This window comes from Lichenostomus cassidix, chromosome 15, assembly GCF_008360975.1.
Source record: "Lichenostomus cassidix isolate B80296 chromosome 15, HeHo_3.0, whole genome shotgun sequence".
NCBI classification, from domain to species: domain Eukaryota; kingdom Metazoa; phylum Chordata; class Aves; order Passeriformes; family Meliphagidae; genus Lichenostomus; species Lichenostomus cassidix.
The window spans coordinates 5,964,430-5,985,656 of record NC_139496.1 but is presented as its reverse complement, the minus strand read 5'-3'; the positions used below and the strand labels follow the sequence as shown (position 1 = coordinate 5,985,656).

Below are 21,227 nucleotides of genomic sequence, written 5' to 3'. Positions count from 1 at the left end.
CCAAGTGGGCAAGATCTGAGTAGGACTGTGTGTGCTGCTACAAATAAAAAAAAAAAAAATGTTGGGAGTTAATCTGAGTTAATATAATCTCAGTAATAACTGGATTTATTGCCGAGGAAAACTTAAGGCCTTTCAGTCTCTTTGCTGGGCCAAAAGCTGAGCTCATGGGTTGTGGACTTTGCCGCTTTGCAGCGGCAGGCAGGTGCTAATCACTCCCATCCAGCTGAGCCACAATTTGCTGGCCTTGCACGTAAAACATTCCAGCTTTCCACAGTGCCCTCTTGCATGCGCTGCTTTACAAGGAACCTGTAAATTACAATTAAAGCAGCACGCGGTATATTATTTTCTTAGTTGATAGCAGGTTGTTTTATGGGGGGAGCACATTAACGAGAGATGCCTGGGGCTGCGTGGCTCGTGGTGTCCTGCCCTTCTGTGGCTCGGGTTGTGCACGGATGGGAGCATGCAGCCCTCATTGATAATCAGGCTGCAAAGGGCTCTGTTGAGTAATTGCGGCATTAGTCTTCTCTAAATGAAGCTTCAAAGTAATTTCAGCTTTTTATAATTACAGAGCCAGCGGACTGTAACAATTTCCAAATGTTTTGGAGCTGATTTTGAAGCTGATCTGCAATGCGTAGTTAAGTCTCAAAGGCCCAGATCCTTTGTTTTTAAGTAAAAACCTCTTGGGGAAATCTTCACTGATGCATGTAAGATTTACACTGACCACAAACTGGTCTGGATCAAGTGTCACTGCCAAATGGGCTGGGGGATAGAGGGAGGGGAGGAGCAGAGGGGATACACAGACACGGCCAAAGCTTTGATATTAGGAATACTACAATGACAATTTTGATGCAAGCTTTATTGGAAAAATACAATTTTTCCCGTCCTTTTTATCTATCTCTGTGCATGATTTTGAAGCGAGACCATTCCATTGACTAAAAACACCACATTTTTTAGGAAGTTGATGTGGCTTGTGGGGTTTCTGTGCTCCATATGTAAAGGAGAGTTTGTGGATCAAGGCTTCGGAGGTAGTGAAGTGCTTATAGCTGGTGATGAGTACCTTAAGGGCGTTCTCAAAAGCACCTGGGCATGTTGACTCAGTCTTTCTTGGTATTTGTGCATAAATAGACCTGAAAACTGGGACACAGAGGGTGGCCATCACCTCACTTGTCTCATGTCGGTGACCTATGCTTAATGTCTTTCCAAGTAAAGCTTTTTGAGGCTAAATGTAAGGCTGGATGTATTCATGCACTTGACATTCATCCAGTGAACAACTCTCAACTGCTTTTCAGGGATGTAAGGCTTCAATTACCACATCTAGGATTATAAAAAAATAGATCGTGATCTCCACTGTTTCTCAAACTGCTTGAAAGCTGTAGGAAATATTCTGGGAGAGAGCTTAGAAACTATTAGAAGAATACCTGGAAAAGAAGGGGGGAAAATGACCTAACTGATTCTGGCATGGCAGTTGTTTAAATTAAGAGTCTGACATGTGCTGTGGGGAGGGAATTGAGGAGGTTCCTGGCCAGCTCAAGGGAACGAGATTGGCTTAAAAATCCTTGCACTGGAAATAAAATATAGGAGTGGGACAAAAGAGTAACATGTTAATGACAGCAGACTGCAGAACTAAGTAGAACTTAGTTCTACTTAGAGTTTTAGCCAAAATTTGGGTTCTTCCTTCCCATGTGAGAGTATTATAGCAGGACAGTGCTGTTGAGCTTGATTTCTCCTGCTTTGTGCATGACACCTTGAAAATCACATGTGAAGTGCCTTTACCTCCTTCTCTTTGAGTCTTCCTTGCCTGCTGCATCATCTTGAGGTTGGAATTCGGGGGGATCATCCTGCTTCTCTGTGTATATTTTCAATGCGGAAAGCAACTTTTATTGGAAACAACAGTCTTATTTAAAATAGGAGAGAGAGCAAAGAATTTTTATCCTTTCATGAGGCTGATCCAAACCTTCAAAGTGTTTTGGTAATTGTGTTTATGGCTGAAAGATTGATTATTTAAGTGTGTGCTAGAGTACACTTTTTAGTATGAAGTAATGGCTCATGACAAACCAGCTCAGGAATGCTTTTGAGTTTTTCAGGAATTTTTTTAAGCTGGATGAGGAGGGAAGAGTGGAAGGCACTAAGTTTAGCATTTCAAAACATCTGGATCTGCTCTATGGTTTATTTTTTAATGTGTTTTCCATGAGTCTAGTTAAACAACCACATGGCTTGACGGCAAAATGAATGCAAGTGTAGTGTTTGGAAAGAGACCCTGGATGAAAGTTCTCTTGCTAACTAGAGTCAAGTATATGCTCTTGTTTCTAGTTAGGCTGTGTGGATTCGCAGAGAGCCCATCTTGGCTGCTGCTCCTCCTTTCCTCTGCCAAAAGCTGCTAAACATAAAGCAGGCGAAGGAAGTACTAAATTACAGAACACCTAATCTTTAGTCCTTTGTTTAATCTCAAATGAGTCTCCCAGATCTCATAACCAGAAACGAGGCCAGCACACGAGGCCAAACACAAGATGCTCCAGAACCTGCACTGGAGCAAAGGCTCTCCTGTGGCTGCAGGGGCAGAGGGGGATGATGCTGAAAATAGCTTTTTTTAGCCTGTGCTGTCCCAGTGCTGCTGAGAGCTCTTCTTCTGATGGGCTGCCAACATCAGCAAAGTGTGGCAAGAGCTGGTCTCTATTTCACTGCTATTAATTTTGAGCCCACTGAGGGATTTTGGGTTTTTGGTTAGTATTAAAATAGATGTGGTTGTATTGCTGTGAATTTCACAAGGACTTCATTGCTGATAGACACTGGCAGAGGTAATGACCTAGCTTAGCTCTAGCTTGCAAGTGATATTTAATCATTGCTCTTTGTCCTTTCCCTTGGCATCCTTTTTCTCATATCCATTTTCCCACCTTCTCCCTCTTCCAAGCACATGGTTTTCTTCTGTTGCTGCCTTTCATCTTGGCCCAAATGCTATTGAGGCCCTCATTGTGTCAGGAGAGTGGGGCTGACTGAGAGTGGGGCAGCACTTGAGGGCTGTGAGGTCCATCTCCACAGGAGTTTTAGAGCCTTCCCTAAAAATCCCTGTCACTCACTGCCATTCTGTCTTAACAGTGACATGCGGTGGCAGCAGGATGCAACAGAGGCAGCATCACTTTCTCCTGCTGACATGTGAACACCTCAGAGGATCTCAGTGCATATTGTGTCCCTGCACTGGCTCTCTGTGAGGGTTTTGTTAACTCTCAACCCCAGAGAGCTGGGCAGTGCAGGCTGAGGGTGAACAAGGGCATGTAAGCAAAATACAGTGCCCTTTACAAGGGAAGGATAATTTTATTTTGTTTTACAGCATATGGCACTAAAAATTGTTTTACTGATATTATTATAAGAAATTATCCTCTCTGTTCTTGTTTTGTGCAACGCTGTTCTCTTGATCATCTTCTGCATTTTATGCATGTGCACACACAAGTAAAACCACTTCAAGTGCTTCTGTTGAGATCCTACCAGCTAAAAAGTGTTAGTTGCTGTTGGGTGCAACTGGGGTTCCTTTGTATCTTGATATGATTTGTAGAAGTCATTCTAAAAACCTGTATTTCCCCAAAAAGACTGGAAATTGTGTTGAATTGATCTGTAGAGAATTGATCCCTTGCAAAATGTTTGCAGGAAGAATTGGATGGCAGGGTATGTATGAAGAGCAAAGGGAAAAGATGAATTCCTCAGGAGGGAGGGGATGGAGCACCAAAGGAACAAAACAAAGGATATTGAGGGAGAAGTAGGTTGCAGAAGGATAGAGAAAGAAGTATCCTGAAGTACCAACACGTGATTTTTAGGATATCTTCTGTGCTTCAGGGTTGCAGCCAGCCTACATGCCTGGAAAATAAGGGATGTTAGCGTGTAGTGTGAAAAAGGATGCTGGAGATGGAGCCAAGGGTAGTGCTATTTGTCTTCAGTGACTTGTACAGATGCTTGAGCTGAGGAGTAGAAGGGTTAACCACTCTGTGTATTAAGGCTACAAAAAGCTTTTCAACCAGGAACATAAATTACTGAAGCTGCTATTCACAAAGACACATATCAGACATAAAACAACTGCCACAGCTTTTCACATGTCTTATTGTACTTCATCTCATGGTGATGACTGGAGTGCTCTGGGACTACTTTTCAAAGTATTCTCCTTTGTATCTCAAGAATACACAATGGCTCAGCCTTGACATCCATCTTCATATATGAGGAGACTGATAGGTCACTGGTGACATAGCTGCAAACATGTTATCAAGCATCTTCTGATTGCTTCCTAGCAAGTGTTCTTGTCCTGCATAAGACAGACAGCATTTAGATATTCCCTTCCGGATTATTTTACTAGTTTATGTGCTCTGAATTATGGGAAGAACCATCACTGTACACTTTTTTCTTTTTTGTGATCTGCAGGGAGTCAGTGTTTCCAGAGACTGTTGGGTTCCCTCATTGCCAGGAGGGTCGTACTCTTAAGCAAAATCCCAATCCTAAAGAGCTCCTGAGGTCCAGGTCTGGAGGGATAATAATCAACTAATCAGATATTCATGCACTTCTGTCCTCTCTGTTTAGAAGCAGCCAGATACTGCCATGGTCTTTACCAAACTGAACTGAACAAACAAAGAACTAACATTGCTGGACCAGGATTTTTTGTTCCCTTCCCTGTTGCTGTGGGCAGGGGCTGTTAAACCATAGCAGAGCAATCACCATCTTGCCAGCCTTCTGCCTGTCTTGCTTTTATGGTTGGGAAGTGGCAAAACTGGTCTGTGTGTATATGCACAACTGCTGACCATCAGGCTGAGATCTGCTGGAAAATGGATTGTGGGAAACCTCACACCATGAAGAAAAATATCTTAGAGAGTTTAATATTTAGCACTCAGCTAAATAGGTTGTACTTCCCCTCATGCCTCTGGGCTGAAAAGAAGCCCAGTCTCCTTTAGAAAGTGAAGTTAAAAGGCAGGGCAGGGCTCCTGTTTGTGTTATGGCAGAGGGCTCTGTCTGCTTGGGTTTGTATCAACAGAAACAAAGTGTTGACTTCACCTCTGCCTGTTTATCTCCCCTGTGCAGGTTGTGTTTGCTCTGGTTGTCCAGGAGGGCTGACAAAAGACCCAGGATCTGGAGCAGGTTGGTTCTGGGGGCTCTCCCAGGCCTGGCAGGGGCAGGGGATGGAGCTCTGTGGGTGCCCAGCTGGGTCAGAGCCGAGACCTGCAGTGCAGTGCTGGGGGATGTGGAGTGAAGCAGGGGAACACTTGTGTGTAAATATTTGCTTCCTCAGACCAGGAGCTCTGCAAGAAACAGGTCTCAGAGCACATATAAACATCCAGCTCTAAGGCTGGCTGGGTCCAGCAATGCCCAGTTGTGCTTGTACTAACATTAAATATAAGCAGTAGGGTTTTGCCAGCTTCATCCCTCAGGCTAGCCCTGTTTTTTAACAGCTCTGCAGTGAACTGTCCTTCCCCCGTGCTTTTTTTTCCCTTACCATAAAGTAAATCAAAACTGGGGTTAGCCACAGTTAAGTGACCATGAAATGCCCAGAGCTAATCCTAAGGCCCTGGTCCTTTCAGGCATTAGCCCTGCTGTGACTCTGTAGCAATCTCTTCTAGCTCTGCAGTTTTCCAGTTTTTCAAAATTACCTTACTCATGTCCAAAACCAGGCTCAGAAGAGGTGCATTTACTCCCCTGTCAGCTCCCTCAGTCAACTTGTGTGTGTCTGAACAAACCAGAAACAAATCTCCCTCCTTCACCATTTCCCCCAAATTTTTATCTGTCTCTGAAGTAAGGCAGCACCTGCTGACACAGATACACATCCAACATTTTGAGTCCACAAATGCTGCAGGGAACTACCAGCTTTCCCAATCCCAAAACTTGGATTCAGAGGAGCCTAGTCTGGAGCATGGACAGATGGCCTCTCCGTGCACTGCAGAATAAGCTTTTTATCTTTCATGTATTATTTCCTGTCTTATGTGCCGATATGGCTCAGGCACAAACCTAACTCTTTAGTGCTGACACATTGCAAGGGTCAGCTTGAAATCTGTGTTTGTCATAATCCTGGAGAGATTAGCTACTTGTTCACATTGGTAACACATCTACTTCTACAATGTTGGGAGGCACAGCTGATTTTGGGGGTCTCTGCTCAGGGAGACCCAGTTTGCTGCAGGTTTATCATGCTCTGCAGTGCTCAGTGGTGAATTCTGCCTCTGTTTTTCCCAGTCTCTGATGAAATTTTAAGTCTGAAATGATGACTCAAAGTTAACAGAGTTTTCACTGTGGTGTTTGGGGGAAAAACACCCTTGAGGGATGTTTTTGTCTTGGTGCGGGAGTGTTTTTGCTCAACTACAGAACCAGAGGATACAAAAAAATTATAAAATGTTGCTCTAGCTCTCGTTTGGAGTTTTGTGCTGCTGTCCCTGAGGAGTTTAAAGTTGAATCATATTGAGATGGGGAGCACAGTGGTGGTGTGGGATGGAGAAGGCTTTTTCACTTCCACAGACCAGTCAGATGCTCCCTGTCTGCAGGGGTGGCTGGTGAGGGATCACTGAGAGGAGCTTTTAAGGAGGCTACTGAGCTGAGGATCAAGTAGTTGTAAAAGCCAGGGAGCATTTCCACTAAGTTGAGGTGGCTTTTGGAACAGGCTCAGCTGGTAGTATGAGAACAGGATGAAAATAAACAAGGTATTGTGTGGAGATTTGGTTAGGGAGTTGAAAGTCAATTCACCCACAATTCATCTGCTGCATTTCTGACAGGCGAATAGAATAAAATACCTCGAGAAAGAGCTTGAGGTAATTTTTTTTTCTCCTGGGCTAAAGAGACTAAATCAGAAGACTACACCTTTCATGGAAGGCAGTCAAGCTCTTTTTCACCAAACATTTGGATGTCAACATGAGCAGCTTGAGCCTATGTAAGATTATAGACTTTTTCACGTGTCAGTCAAAATATCCTGGGGAGAAAAATGTCACATTCTTCCTCTGTGTTACTGGCACTCATGTTTTGTAAAACACATAGCTTTTTATTTAAAATAGATCTGCAGATATAAAAGCTGAACAGAAAATATCAGGAAGTTGGCTGGTCTCTAGAAGAGATGCCTGCTGAGAATGTAAAATTAATTTGCTGCATGTAAAAAATGCTGGCTGTGGGGACAGATGACAGGGAAGGTGTCTGAAAGAGAACAGCATGGGTATGTTTCCTCTGTCTTGCAAAGCAAAATAGTCCAGTTCCTTTCACAAAGGACTGTTTCTGGGGTAAGCTGGTAACCTGATCTTTGTTCCTTTCACACTGGTTTCCTCCTTTCCTAGTGTCTCCCTTCCAGCACAAAACACTTCATGTATCTTATATAAGGACACAGGACAGGCAGAGGGTCCTGGTGTTTTTGTCAATGGCAGGTGCCTCCCTCAGCTGAAGAATGATATTGCTGGTCTCACTAAGATGCTCAGGGTCTCTAAGTAAAATATTTGTCCATGTTTCCCCACACAGAAAAACTGTTCTGACTTGGTTCATAGATCCATCTTAACAGAAGCAAAAAAACCTCAGTGTTCTTGGGATGAATTGCTTTTCCCTCCAATTAAATTACAGCATCAACATTTTTCCAAGTGTGTAAGTAAATTGCATACGGTGTTCAGGACCAGAATTGACCATTCCTCTCAACTTAGTTGGACATCTAGAGTGTTTTCCTTGTTCCTCTTGCACCCAATTGCATTTGCCCCAGGTGAAGGGCTCTGCTGGTGCAGGATCACCTTCAGGATGTGGTTTGACTGCTGGCTCTGTGATGTTTGGTGTGAGAAGACAAAGCTGTGTCTGTCTCTCTGTGGTGCCCAGCTGAATATCACTTCTGGGTTCTACAGCAGGCCATGATTTTCCTGGTCTGCACCAGATTGACACATGGAAAATGTGGAGAGAGATGGGTGCTTAATTGCCAATTTGAGGCAAGAATGACTAAGGGAAAGTACATCCCTATTTTGTTTCCAGAGGATTTGAGGTGCATGCTTCAACCTACCCTCCACCACTAGTACTTGTGGGGTCTAGCCTGGAGGCAAGGAACCAGGAGATCCAAACTGTAGTTTCAGGATCCTTAAGGCTTCTGGGTTGAACTGAACATTGCTTCAAATTGATTGTTAAATCGGGGAGTGTGGGCGTAGCTCATTCCATTATAATCCCCACAAATTGCTTTGTAATCGAAAGCTTTTGTTCCAGTGTCAAGTGGTTAAGCACCAAGTAAGAAGATCTATTTTACAAGACTAGACAAGATCTGACAGACAGCGGAAACTTAACTTTCAACAAATATAACAATCAACATGAGGGAACCAAAAGGTCCTCATTAAGCACTGCTGTTTTTAATTAATTGGTCCTTCAGATTTACTTCTTTAAAGCTGCTAACAGCCTTAAGCCTTTCCTAGATTAATTACAAAAGACGAGCAAATCACAATAATTAGTTTAGCCTCAGGCTCTTGCAAGGCCTCTGACCTATGTGTGTAGGTTTGCTCCATGCCGGGTAGACTGGGGGAAGCAATTTGCCTTCTTGTCTTGTTTCTGAATCAGAATTTCTGGCAGGAAGTGGTTTTTTATTTTCTTCAGTTGTTGAAAAGTGTAATTTTCCTTCTCCTAATAGATTCTTGTCACTTAGTTTAAAATGATCCCTCTGCTGTAACGACTCCCACTTGGGCTGGAAACCCTCCTTCACCAACAACAGCTCAGTCAGTGATGATGACTTTCAAGGCTTGTAATTCTTGGCTTATGGGGCCTACAGACTCGGGGAAGTATCATTAAAAATGAATCATGCTGCTCCCCTGGGGATGTGCCTGCTTCCCGGGATGCACATTAATGGGAATCCATCACCCCTCCCCTGCTGCAGAGGGCTGCTAAGTCAACAGTGCAGTGCAGGAATGAATTTCACAGAGGAACATGTGTGTTGTACCTATTCCTGTAGGGAGAGACTTTCTGTGCCTGGGAGGGCAGAGCCATGGCTGCACCGAGCAGCTGCTGCTCCTTAGCTTTTCCTGGTCTGATCCACCCTTTTATCTGTGACTCAGCACAGGCTTTTGGGGCTGTCCCTATCCCCTTCGTCCTCCCTTTTCCACAGTCAACCCCCTGGGTTCTGATGAGTGCTGGCAGTGCAATAGGAAAGCTTATGTCCTGTGCCTCAGTTTCCCTACCTGTAGAATGGCACAGTACCACCCCTTGGAGATTAGCTACATGTCTTGACTTAGTCATTCTGTAAATTGCTTTGAGATCTTAGGCTGATGAGGAGATAAGGGGAAATTATTGCAGTTTGTGCCCTTGATTAGATAATCATCTGCTTAATTTCCTGTGAGTTCAATGAGGCACCTAAGAATTATGCTAAACTGTGGTTTAAGAAGTGACATCATCCCAGTGCTGTACTGTTTGACAAAACTGAGTGTAACCATGGATAACCACTAAAAAATGCTGTTCTAGGATGTCTGCTGTGCCCCTCCACGGTGCCCTTGGCAGCATGAAATGAAGTAGGAGGTCCTGGGGTGAGAGCACATGCTCCCTCCCTAAGCCTCAGCCCAGAATCAGAGTGCAGCTCTGCTGCCAAGAGGAGAATCCCCTGCAAAGGTCCTTTCTGAGCACAGCAGTGCTGTTTTAGCACATTGTACTGCTGAATATTTCCTTCCTGAAGACGAAAGGAACGTAAATTTTTCATTGAAGCTTTTGGGTTCTCTCTTCCCACTTACCTGCCCTCTGGCTCACTGCTGCTGGATGCAGTTTTAAAAGATGTTTTTATTTACTTTTTATTTTGAATGCTCTTAAGGTGCCTTCTTTCAGGCCAGAACAGACACAGCTGAGCTCCTGTGTGCTGAACTGCTGGGCATTGCTTTATTGCTACCTGGAAGCTGTAGGGTAGCATCAGCTCACTGCTGTGCCCCAGCTAATAAATCTGTGCTGGTTTTTTATATTTTTTTCCATCCAAAAAAATCTCATCTGCTCTGGCAAAAGTGTACAAACCAGTGATTTTTTTTTTTCACCTTAAATAGTGAGCAGCTCCATTGAGGTGAATCCCTGTTTTGAAGAGGCTCTGCTCCTCTCTAGCACAGTTGGTATCAGTAATGCCACAGTCACAACCCAAGCTGGCAGCTTCCCCCTCCCTCTGGCTCCACAGTGAAAATCCTGGCCAACACAGTTAATCCATTTCCCTTTTATTGCTCTGACAGAAAGAAAAGGATCCTTATCTCTCCAAACTAGAAGTGGAATGGGAAGCAAGCAGGGGCCTTCCTCTTCCTCCTACTTATCATCTCTTTGTCCCTCTAAATTTGTCTCTGTCCCCAGACCTTAACCTCCCACTCCAAGGGCAGGACAGGGCAGGCTGATAAGCCCTCTCTGAAACCACTGGTATTGAAGCAATTATTCAGCAGCTGCAGCCCTTTGCAGCTGAGCAGAGATTACCATCTCTGTTCATGGGAACACTGTCCTCATGCCTCCTGAAAGCATCCTGGCCCTCAGACCTTATTTATGGCACCTTCTGGCTGAGTTCCAATGTGACACAGCTTGGGCATCCTTACTGTGCTTTTTTTGGACTCTGTTCTTAAAACCAAGGTAACTTTGGTTATTTTTAACTCCCATATCTACAGCTGCTTGTGCTGAATTGTATTCGCAGGACAGCAGCACTCCTCCTCACTCCAGAGGGCTGGTCCTGTGTGTTTGCTGTCCTTTGGGAATAAATGCAGTGTGACAGAGGCAGATGAATGCTGCTGAGAGCTGCTCTGCTACACATGTGCTAATATTGCCTTAACAGCCTCCATTCATGGCTATTTTGCATGCAGCTGGGGAAATGTGTCTGCAATATTTCTATGGATTTTTTAAAAAATTATCTGCTTGTTTCTGGGCACAAATCATTGCAAAAAGCAGGTTTTTACACTTCAAGTTTGTTAGCTTAGCCCCAAAATGCGATCGGTCCCCAAGACTGGGAGTGCAACCTCAAATACTTGTATTCACCATAAATTCAGAGTTGGGGGAAAAACTTTCTGGGTGTTAGTTTCCTCTGCTTGAGGAAAGAAAAGCCCCATGGGACTATGAAACTTCTCAGCAAAGAGATTTAAAATATCAAAATATATCCAACAGAGAGTCAAAAAGCCACCCCAAACTTTTAAACCCAAAGCCCCCAATAGTAACAGTGGTGCTGGTGCTGGCAATATACAACTAACGGAAAATAAAAGTGGTTTTGGAACATTAAAAAAAAAAAAAGCGGACTTCTGCTTTGATTTGCAGCTGGCATGACCCAGACCTGTGCCTCTCTCAGTGCTGCAGCTCCCCCAGACACATGGGAGCGTGGGATCAAGAGGAGCAGAGGAGTGGGAGAATCAGGTCTTATTTCTGAGTTATGGATTTAGCAATAAACAATAACGATTTTCCCTTTATATAAGCACCAGTAGGGGAAACAAAACAAACCCTTTGCCTCATTTCCTGTTGTGTTTTGAGGTTTTTTACCAACACTGAAAACCACAGTTCATTACGGGAAGTTTTAGTGGTCTGGGTCTGTCAGTGTTTTAAATCAGCATTTGGCATCAGCAAATGAGACACTTTTCCCTTGAAGCTGGAGGGGAATTTCACTCTTTTATGTGTGTTTTGTTTGAGAAATGGTGTATTCGCATTTCTTGTCGAGTTCCTCATTTATAAGCACTGTGTAAAGCTACACTAACAAAACCAGCGATGTTTTGTACAGTTTTCCTTCAAGCTGGATGAATAACACTTCACCATTAACCTGCTGCTTGCCAGGGGCTGGGGAGTGAGGCAGCCACTGCTCTGCTGTCAGCTTGGTTTAATATCACAGCCTCTTTGTAGATGAGTTTTCATCAGTGGACTTGCTCTGGAGGGAGTTACAAGCTTGAGTTGCTGGTAAATTTTTGTGGAGTTAGTGGGATTGTGCTAGTTAGGGTTATGTTATCCCTTCTGGGATTTTGGCATGGTGTTGTGTGAGGTGCTGTACACACACTCATGGGTAATGGTGTGATGTCCCCCCAAACCCAGTGGAGGAGCAGCAGGGAAATGAAACAACTTTTTAGCTTTTTCTGCCTGGTTCCTAGTCTTTAAAAGGAGTGATGCTATTAAACTGATTCTGTGGAGTATCCTGAGATGCTGGGATGAGAATAAGCCCAAGAAAGGCAGCAATGCCACCAGGCTCCCTGAATGGCCACATCCCTCATCAGTTGCGTGCTCTTCTCTGGGCAGCCAGGCTTCCAGCAAAGCCAAGGCTCTGTCCCAGGCTGCTGAGGGAATTTTGCACTGGGAGGATCCCTGTTTTTGTAGCATTATCCACATGAACTGGCCTGCTCAGCCTAATGCACTTAGGCCAGCAAAAGTCCACCAGAAAAACTGACCCTGCTGTAACTGGGAGAGCTCTCATCTCTGGTGGGTTGTTGGCCACACCAGCCCGAGAGACTGTCCCAGTTCAACTTCTGTGTGGGCCACACAGACTTGGAGTTCTTCAGCTGCACCATCTCACTTCTCACATCAAGCACAGCCTCGGAAGAAGCTGTCTGTGGGTCAGAGCCGACAGCAACACAGAGCTGAGAGTTGTTTAAAGAAGATCAAAGTGAGTGTTGCCTCCCTATCCCTCTGGAGGAGCAGGCTCTGGAGCAAGGTGGCTTTGCTGCTGTCCTGTCTCTCTCCATGGAGACTGTGTAAACCCCTAGGGAATGTGCTCTGCTGCCATGGGTTAAGTGTTTTAAAGTACGGGAGGCACAAAACAAACGGGCTGAGTGTTCCCATGTGCCACCAAGATCCATTTAATTCCACAGCACAGAGAGAACTGCACTTTGGCACCCTCCCCACCTCCACCAGCTGCTTGCAGAAGGGATTAACAGGGGATTTAATTAATAAGCAGAGTGACTTTTTTGGGGTTTTTTTCCTCTTTAGCATGACATGTCCTACCTGGGCATTGCCCTGTGTTCTTCAGGCTAATACCGCTTTACCTGGGCACAGGGAAAGCCACACTTGGCCCTCTTTATCCATGGCATGTAAAGGTGTGAACACAGGTCCAACAATCCTATCTCACCTCCTGAAAGGGGTGTGGGCACTCCACAGATGAGGAAGGCAGCCAGCAGGCTTCAGGAAGGAGGAGGGAAAGGTCACACTCTAAACCTTGTGCTTTCTGTGATACTTTTTTTTGATCCCTCTGCTTTAAAAGGGAATAATGCAAAATCATTACACCCCCCACCCCTTGAAGTCGCAATAGGCTAAAAAACCCCACAAGTTTTCCAGCTGAAACTTGTATGGCCCCAGGCTTTGGTGCCAGATAACACGTTGCTATGCCACAGGCTGCCAAGGAATCCGAGGGCTCCGAGTGCAGGGACACTAAAGATGCCACACAGAAGGCTCTGCATGCTTGCTGTGTTTTTCCATAGCAACAAACACGCCTGATTACAGCACATTCATATGCTCTATATAATGAGTATCCCATAGGAAATTTATCACCGTGCATCCTGCATCATAATTAGAAATCAGACTGGGGCAAGTGAAGCTAATTCCCCAGGCGAGGGATGTGGGATGTGTTTGGTGTGGAGAGGGCAGTGGGGAGCAGAGAGGGGAGGGTGAGAGGCAGCTCCATGGAGCGCCTGGCCCCAGTGCTTGTTGCCAAATTTCACAGCTAATTCTGAAATATTTGTGCTGTCCCTCCTGGCAGTGTGCATGTGTGCTAGCAAGGAGAGGTGTTTTTGAGGTTGTTCTTGTTTAAAAATTAAAGAAAAAAACCCACCCAAATCTTCTAGCCTAATTTCTCTTCTGCTACCCTCTGGCAGGGAGAAATTGAAACCAGCAGTGTTTAGAGTTTAGTTCCATAGGCAAAGCATATTATCCTGAGGGGTTTTTGCTGTGGCTTGGTCCAATTGTTACTGCTGTATCACTTACAATAGTCTTAACTACTTCAGACAAATTCAGCGGTGCTCTAATGAAAAAATAAAATACGCAGGCAAAGTTTCAACCAGGAAAATTTAATAAGGAATTTTATTCACCTGATAAATCTAATCAATTTTCACCAAATAAGGCAACATTGGGCCTCAAGGCTAGCAGTTGTGTGTTGTGAGTTGTGTGTACATCTTTACAGGTTCAGTGGACTTGGGTTCTGTGGCTGGTGCTGAGTTCAAAATGAAATGTTACCAGCAGGTCAAAAGCTGTTTTGTAGCACAGCAATTGTGTTAGGTATTCATACGGTTCAGGCAGTGATGATAGCTATTAAGGTATCTACTTCTATTTGCTATCAGCACTGCATTAAGGTTTTTTCTTATATGATGGGATCTGTTCAGTATCAGGTAATGAAATTATCTTTCTTCTCCATTAACCTGTGTCACTTCAATTTATGAACAAATGCTGCCCTTGACTGTAGCCTGATCTGAGCCCACAGGCTTTCACTGCACCTCCAAGGACAGAATTTGGTCACTATTGGTGAGTTGAAATACCAAGGGGAGATGCAAATATATACAATATCAAAGCCATGCATATATACATTGTTAATATTTATTATGACTTTGTAGTTAAATCAACTCTCTTTGTACCCAGAGGTAATTTTCTGAGGCCTCAGTGAGTTTAGGGTCAGAAGTAGGTTGGAAATCGTGCAGAGGAGGGATTTTCCACACTGAAATTTATCATGTTACATTACCTGCTGTTTCAGGGGCATTTGGGAGTGGATCAGGTGCCCCAATGTAGGTGTCTTGTGACATTTTTGATGCTCTGCAGCATTTGAGACATGGCCATACTGCTGCAATCTGGGACACAGGAGATGTGTGCCCATTATAACAGGCACAGTTGAATGTCAAAGTGGCAAGAGATGCTTGTCAGCTACTTGAACTGCTCCCTTCTACATAGAAATAATGATATTTATTCAGTAAATAGGCTAATTTAATGGCCCAGAGCCTGAGCTGACTTTAGGCATAGTACTTTACACTTCAGTGAAATTATTTAGGATGGGCTCACAAAAGTTTGTGAGGCTTCTAGTTCTTCCTTTCTGAGATAAAAAAACCAAGACAAACCCCACACTGCCAAATTGAACTGCATTTTGCCTGTGTAATGTCTCTAAGTGATGCAGTTCCAGCTTTGTGAGAGTGTAATGTTTCAGACCACTGCTGTGGAACAACACTCTGTGTGTGTGTGAAGCAATCACTGAGATTTCCTTCATCTCAATTCCCCCCCCTGGGACCTACTCAGACATAGCCCAGGTTTGGATTGGGGCATGCAAACCCTTTGCAATGACATGAAGATTGCTGTGGCCACTTTGCTGTTTCAGGGGTGTTTGAGAGCATGCAGAGCTCACTTTGCAGGTTGCTGTTATTATTGTGACTCTCACTGCAGTTTTCATCTTGGAAATGACTGATTCACGTGGTTGTTTGAGGTACAAGAAAGCAAAGCCAGATTTCTGGGACTGGCTTTGCAAATGCTCTGGTAAATTAACTGTGTTTCTCTTGCCATCAGCTGGGAATTTTAACTCGGACTCGCTCTGCTGATAGCCCAGTTCTATCACAACAAGCACAGCACTTTGTTCCCATGTTCTCCAGTTTGGGGCAAGGAAAATGCAGTAAGCCTCTTTTCTCCTTTCCAGGAGAATGCCAACATTTGCACCTGTCCCACAGCTCCCCAGCATTAATGAAATCACTGGATGGTGTACTGTGAATTGAAGTGTCCAAAACACTGTTGTAACCTTTGAATTAAGCGCTGTTCATCACAGCCTGGAGGTGAGGCAGCTGGACAAATGGCCTGGCAGCCAGCCCAGATGCCCAGTGGGCACTTGCTGGGTACCAAATGGCCATGTGTGCTCTGTGTCCAAATGTTCTGGCTGCAAAAGGCCCTGTTTCACTGAGGAAGTTTCACTGAGGCCTGCCCCTGAGGAAGCATTATTCTCCCTCAAGAGAGGATGCTGCGGCAGTTTCTGTGCCATTTGTTACCTGCTTTCTCCCTGAAGTGGCCAGATCAGGTAGAAGTGTGTTTTCCTCAGGAGAAGCTGCAGAAAGTGCTGATGTCTTGTTTGGCAAGGGTGGAAAAGCATGAATTTAGATGGGTTCTCAGGCGAGGGACTGTGCTTAGGAAGTGGCTGTCATGTGGAGGGGAAGAGTAATTTTCACCCTCAGGTTGTTTCCTGTTGTGGGGGGCAACAAGCTCCCTGCTGCTTGATGTCAAATCTTGCTGTGATTTATTGCCACTGTACACAGGTCTAAAAGCTCTTCTTTCCACAATGCTATGAAGCTGCAAGTAAATAATATTCTTTTTTGGGTGGTTTTCTCAATTACAGATTACAGAAAGTCCATTCCTGTTGGCTGGCACACTTCTGCCAAAGATCCAGGCAGTGAGACAAATCCTTGGGGGCTTTTCCAGGTTTGTGCTGCAACTTGATCTGCTGAACTTGCAGTGACCGAGGGATTATCATCCCCAGTGCTCCCTGGGTTAGGTTTTCCTTTGGAAGTCAGGTGGTGGTGTTCTTAATAAAGCATGGCCAGGGCAGGGTGTTAAAGTGGCATCCTCTGTTTGTTTAGGGTGACTGGACTGACAGACCACATCCTTCAGCACTTATTGTAGTTCCCATCCGGGCAGCAGAGCAGGCTTTAAAACCATCCACACATGAAACAAGTTTGGTGCAGCAAGAATAGATCAGAGCAGGGAAAGAGAGATGAGTAAGGAGGAGGGAATGGGAAATAGGCTGATGTGTCTTTGGAGGGAGGAAAAGGAATGTGTAAAACAGACATGGGAGCAGTAGATCAAAGTAGCCCAGTGGGAAGAGGAGAAAGAGCAAACTAGTTATTGTGTGAACAAAAATATCATCATGGATGAGACATGAAGGGAATGACAGGAGGAAAAGAACAGAGATTGATAGTAAAAAGAAACATTTTCCTCTCAGAAAAGAATAGAACAGTAATAAAGGATAGGAGTGGGAAGTGAAAGGGAATTAGATGAAGAGGAGGAAGGCTGGAAATAAAGACATACTAAAATGGTGACTGTATGACCCCAGGGGAAGAGCAGCAGCTTGGAGATGTATCTTGAAATTCACTTTGGGCAGCACATCATGAAACTCAAGCTCAGGCAGGAGCTCTTTTGGGAAAGAACAGCCTGTGCCCACATGAATGTCAGATTGGTGTTGATGCAGGTGGGGGCTGCAGAAGTGAGTTCGTGGCTGGAGCCCTGGAACAGGGTCTTGTTGAAGAAAAGAGTCCAGGGAAGCACAACCAAGCTGCTGTGGTTCAGTGAAGCAGGCAGCATGTGATGACATTTCCTTTAAATCCCTGCCTTGTGATGAGCTTGCTGCAGGGTAAGCCCAGGGCTGGCAGCCTGCAGCAGGGCAGTGCTGGCTGCACAGCACCCTCTGGGATGTGCCTGGGCTCCCTGCCTTCACTGGAGCTTTCAGACACACTCGCTTCCAGCAGCTCCTGCCTGGCTCCTCCTGCCTCTGGCTGCCTGCTCAGGGTGGCCAGAGCCTGCCCTTCTGGCAGCTGGAGATGCTCCTCCTTGTCCTCCTGTGTCCCTCCTTCCTTCTCCTCGGTGCCTGCTGCTCAGTGGAGCAGTTTGCTTCCTCCCCAGTTGTAAGTGGCATTGTTAGTTCTTTGGCTCTAATAATCTTCATTTGAAGCTCTAATGGATATCCACACAGATAACATGCTAATTTATTAGTTCAGCTCAACTGGGCTGCAGGATGAAAAATGATTGTGGAAGACTTTTAATAAAATTCAAAGGGATTTTATAGGTCTCAAGCCACTTTTAAAATGCAGGAGAAAGCCAAGAGTATTACTTTGTTAACCCACATAATTCTATCCTGCCTAATGAGGTCTGGAGCTAATCTTCAGCGCTCTGCCCTGGGATCAGAATTATTGGAGCAGGTAAACACTGCTAAGTACCATGCTGCATCTCTGAGTTGGGCTGCATTGTCACCGTGACTTTCTGTTCCTTCCCTTTTATGAACTTTCCATAAAGCTCAGAATAGAGATGATTATGCAGAAACAAAGAGCTGGCTTCCTGGAGTGACTGGCATGCAGCAGCCTCCTTTCCTCTGTTCTGCTGGGGTTCAGGCAGTGAAGGGAAGCACAGCGTGCTGGCTTGGGGGAGAGCACAAGTCTTGACTTTCAGGCTGCTTTTCCAAAGGGACATAGAGAGATCAGCCCATGACAGCCACCACTCAGCTGTGAAACTCATGCTCTGAGCTCAGTTTAGGCAATGTAGTTCTTTTCCATGACAACTTCACATTTCTTACTCATTTTTGCAGAGCTGTTTTGTGTTTGGGGGAGACAAACGGTGGTCTCCTAGAAATATAGGAGAGAAATTATCTACTTAAACCTGTTCAGGAGAGCAAAATCTTTTAACCTGAATGTGGAAAGACTGTTTATTCTCTCCTGTATATATATATGTTGGGTTTTTCTTTTTTGCTGACAGAGACAATCAATGCAGTTTGACAGAGTCAGTGTTAGAGGACAGAAAATACAGAGCAAAGCTGCCAGTTACTGGAACCTGGTGACCCCACTTGATTCAGGGGAGTTACTCATCCACACTATCTCAGAACTTGCTTCCCATTTGAGAATCCATAATAAACTTTGTCTCTGTCAGTAATATTTCAGCTCAAACCTTGCTAGAACCAGACAAAGCATTCAGAGTCGGGCTTGTTAAAGGTTCTGCAAGTTGCTTATGCAGTTCCTTCCACCTGTATAGGTTGTGAGGAAATTTACTTTAAATTAAAAACCAGGCAATTGAACCTTAGTTCTCAGAGTGGCTTGGAGAAGCTCATCTAGTTTCCAGCAAATTGCTTTGCTGTTTCCACAACATGTACAATGCCATAACCCAGAAAGCAAACCCGTGTGAGTGTTGAGTTTGTCACTATGCTTACTAGCTTAATACAGCAGCATGTGTCCTGTGTTCAGGGCAGGTTTTGTTCAGATTTATAAGAATTATGACATTAGTAATCTTTTTCCTGTGTGTGTAAGCAGTGCTTGTCACAGTCCTCAGCAAAGCCCAGTCACAGATGTGGTTTGGATGCTGGAGGGAGTTTTGTCCCACCAAGTGACCTCGTGATTCACTCTGGTCCCATTACTCAGTGATTATAGTGTGACCTGGGGAATATTAGCCACAGTCCAAGCAGAGGAGGTTAAGGTGACCACTTACCAGGAAAATGTAGCTTTCAGGGTATAATCTGTTTACAAGCATTTAATTGCAGTAAATGAGCCAGGCAGAAGGTGAGGAGGATCTGAAACACAGAGGAATAATAAATTGACTCATGTTTATTTAAGCATTTATATCTTCTGAAGCTGGGCTTAGCCTGAGGATGCAAAGGGATTAAGGCATGCTTGCAAAGCCCCTTGTCTTCTGCATCCTACTTTTCCCCTATAATGCCAAATCCTCTATCCCTTTCCAGTGGAGTCTATGCACTTGAACATCATATTTTTTTTGCTTAGAATATTCTCTCCTGTCATCTGCCCTGTTCAGTCCTGTACATCTCACTCCCTCTCCCAACCTATTCCTTGTGTTTCACTAAATGCTGCTCTTTCAAGCTGGTTTCTCTTCCCCCACTTCGCTTTAATTTGAATGTAGAATTATCTATCTCAATGCCTGAATGTGTAAACTGAGCTGTATCACTTCAGGCCAGCTGAAAGCTGTACTTTCCAGAAGGGTTCAATTAATTAAACAAATCCCAACCCCAATTTCATTTTGACCTAAGTTCTAAAATGCTTGACATAAAATGGATCATTTTCTGCAGTTTTCCTCTTGATGAATCCATATTTAATATTAACCTAAAATCTAAGTTAGGGTTTTTTTTCCTTGCAAAATGTCAACATTTTCATTTTGAAAAATGTTGAAACAAAATGTTCTGACACCTTGGAAAATCCATCTCCTCCCATACCAATTTACCATCCAAAAACCTATCATTAATGTTTTAATCCATAAAAATAACCTAATCAGCAGTTGTAGTAGAGCTTCTTTTAGGTACACTGCTCATGGGATTGCAGACCCACTTGCACTTCTGGATTGCCCCTTGGATGGAAGCCTGAGCTGGGTGCAGTGGGATGTGATAAATGGGAGAAGTGGCCTGGCAGGGTCACAGCTGGCCTGGGGGGCTCTTGCATCCCAGAGTAGTTGTTTTTGGGTCACTGCATAAGAGCTTCACCTGCATGTGACTGATGGGCACTACTGAGCCTTGATGGCCCCAATGGGCTACAAATGGGGCTCCAAGGGCTCAGTTTGGGGCTGTGCTGATGCTGTAGGGTGTCTCCAGCTCTGCTATGGCCCTGCTCACACAGGCAGCACCCCTGACTGATGGTCTGTCTCAGCCTTGACCCATTCCCACAGAGGAACCTGGGCTGGGGCTGCTCCTGGAGCTGCCCTGCCTTTTACCCCCTGGGGCAAGAGCTTTTGTTTCCCTGAGGATGGTCTTGTTGCTCAAGTCCCAGAAGATGCTTTTGACCCCATAACTGCAGACCCACAGAAATATTTTACCTGTCCAAGCAAGAAAATATTGTTATCCTTGCTTTCTGGATGCAGAAAGGCAGTGTATTTTCCTAGCTCTTGCTGATTTTCAGCAGTTCCTTCCATTTTTATGACTCATTACAATTCTCTTTTTTTGGTTATAGTCAAAAAATATGCTTTCACCATGATTCTGACCTACCCACAGCTGAAGAGCCCAGCATGGGGATGAAGTCTGCCCCCTCCCTCCATGCCAGGCTTCCCCTGTGGGCTCCTGCTGGGCTCCCACTGCACTGCTGGGAGGTTCTGTGCCAGAACAAGGCAGAGCTTCTTTTGCAGTGCACTACAAGAGGCATGTTTGCTGCCCAGCACATCCCAGTAACACCTCTGAGGCTGCCAGGATGTGTCCTGGCTTTCTGGTTGCAGCTCCAAGCCCCCTTTTCTCCCCGTGGTGCCAGACACCAGCAGAGCGAGCAGCGAGAGCTGTCAGGCGTGTTAGTTATGATCCCATCAGGCCTGTTTATGATCTCATGATTCAAGTCTCTGGCGTGGGGAGCAGCAGGGCTGCTGGGCTTGCTTTAACAAGCTCTTGCAGGATGGCTGCTGGAAGCTGCTCCACCAGTGAGGGGAAAGCCTTGCAATAACAGTGGCTGCCGGGGGAGCAGAGCAAGGTGACCTGCGAGGTGTCTCGTTCCTGTGATTTATCCCGGATTTCTCCTGTGATTTCCTCCCTTGACATTGTCCCCTGTGGTTTGTGCTGTCTCTGCAGTTGGGGGTGAGGCTGGCAGGATGCAGCACTGAGGAGATTTCCTTAGGGGCTGCAATGTGTGAGTGGTTCACACGTGGGGAGTGTGGCACAAGCTGCCAGG

At 45.0% G+C, this 21,227-nt stretch overlaps 1 long non-coding RNA gene across 1 annotated transcript in view; it reads left to right on the top strand.

The window, feature by feature from the left end:
* The window catches only part of LOC146430261 (uncharacterized), a 115,447-nt gene that overhangs the window by 56,729 nt on the left and 37,491 nt on the right, over positions 1–21,227 (top strand). Inside the window, exons 5-6 of the long non-coding RNA XR_014855310.1 lie at positions 569–704; positions 5,053–5,109. This is a non-coding gene — a long non-coding RNA (uncharacterized LOC146430261). The remainder of the gene's footprint in view (positions 1–568; positions 705–5,052; positions 5,110–21,227) is intronic.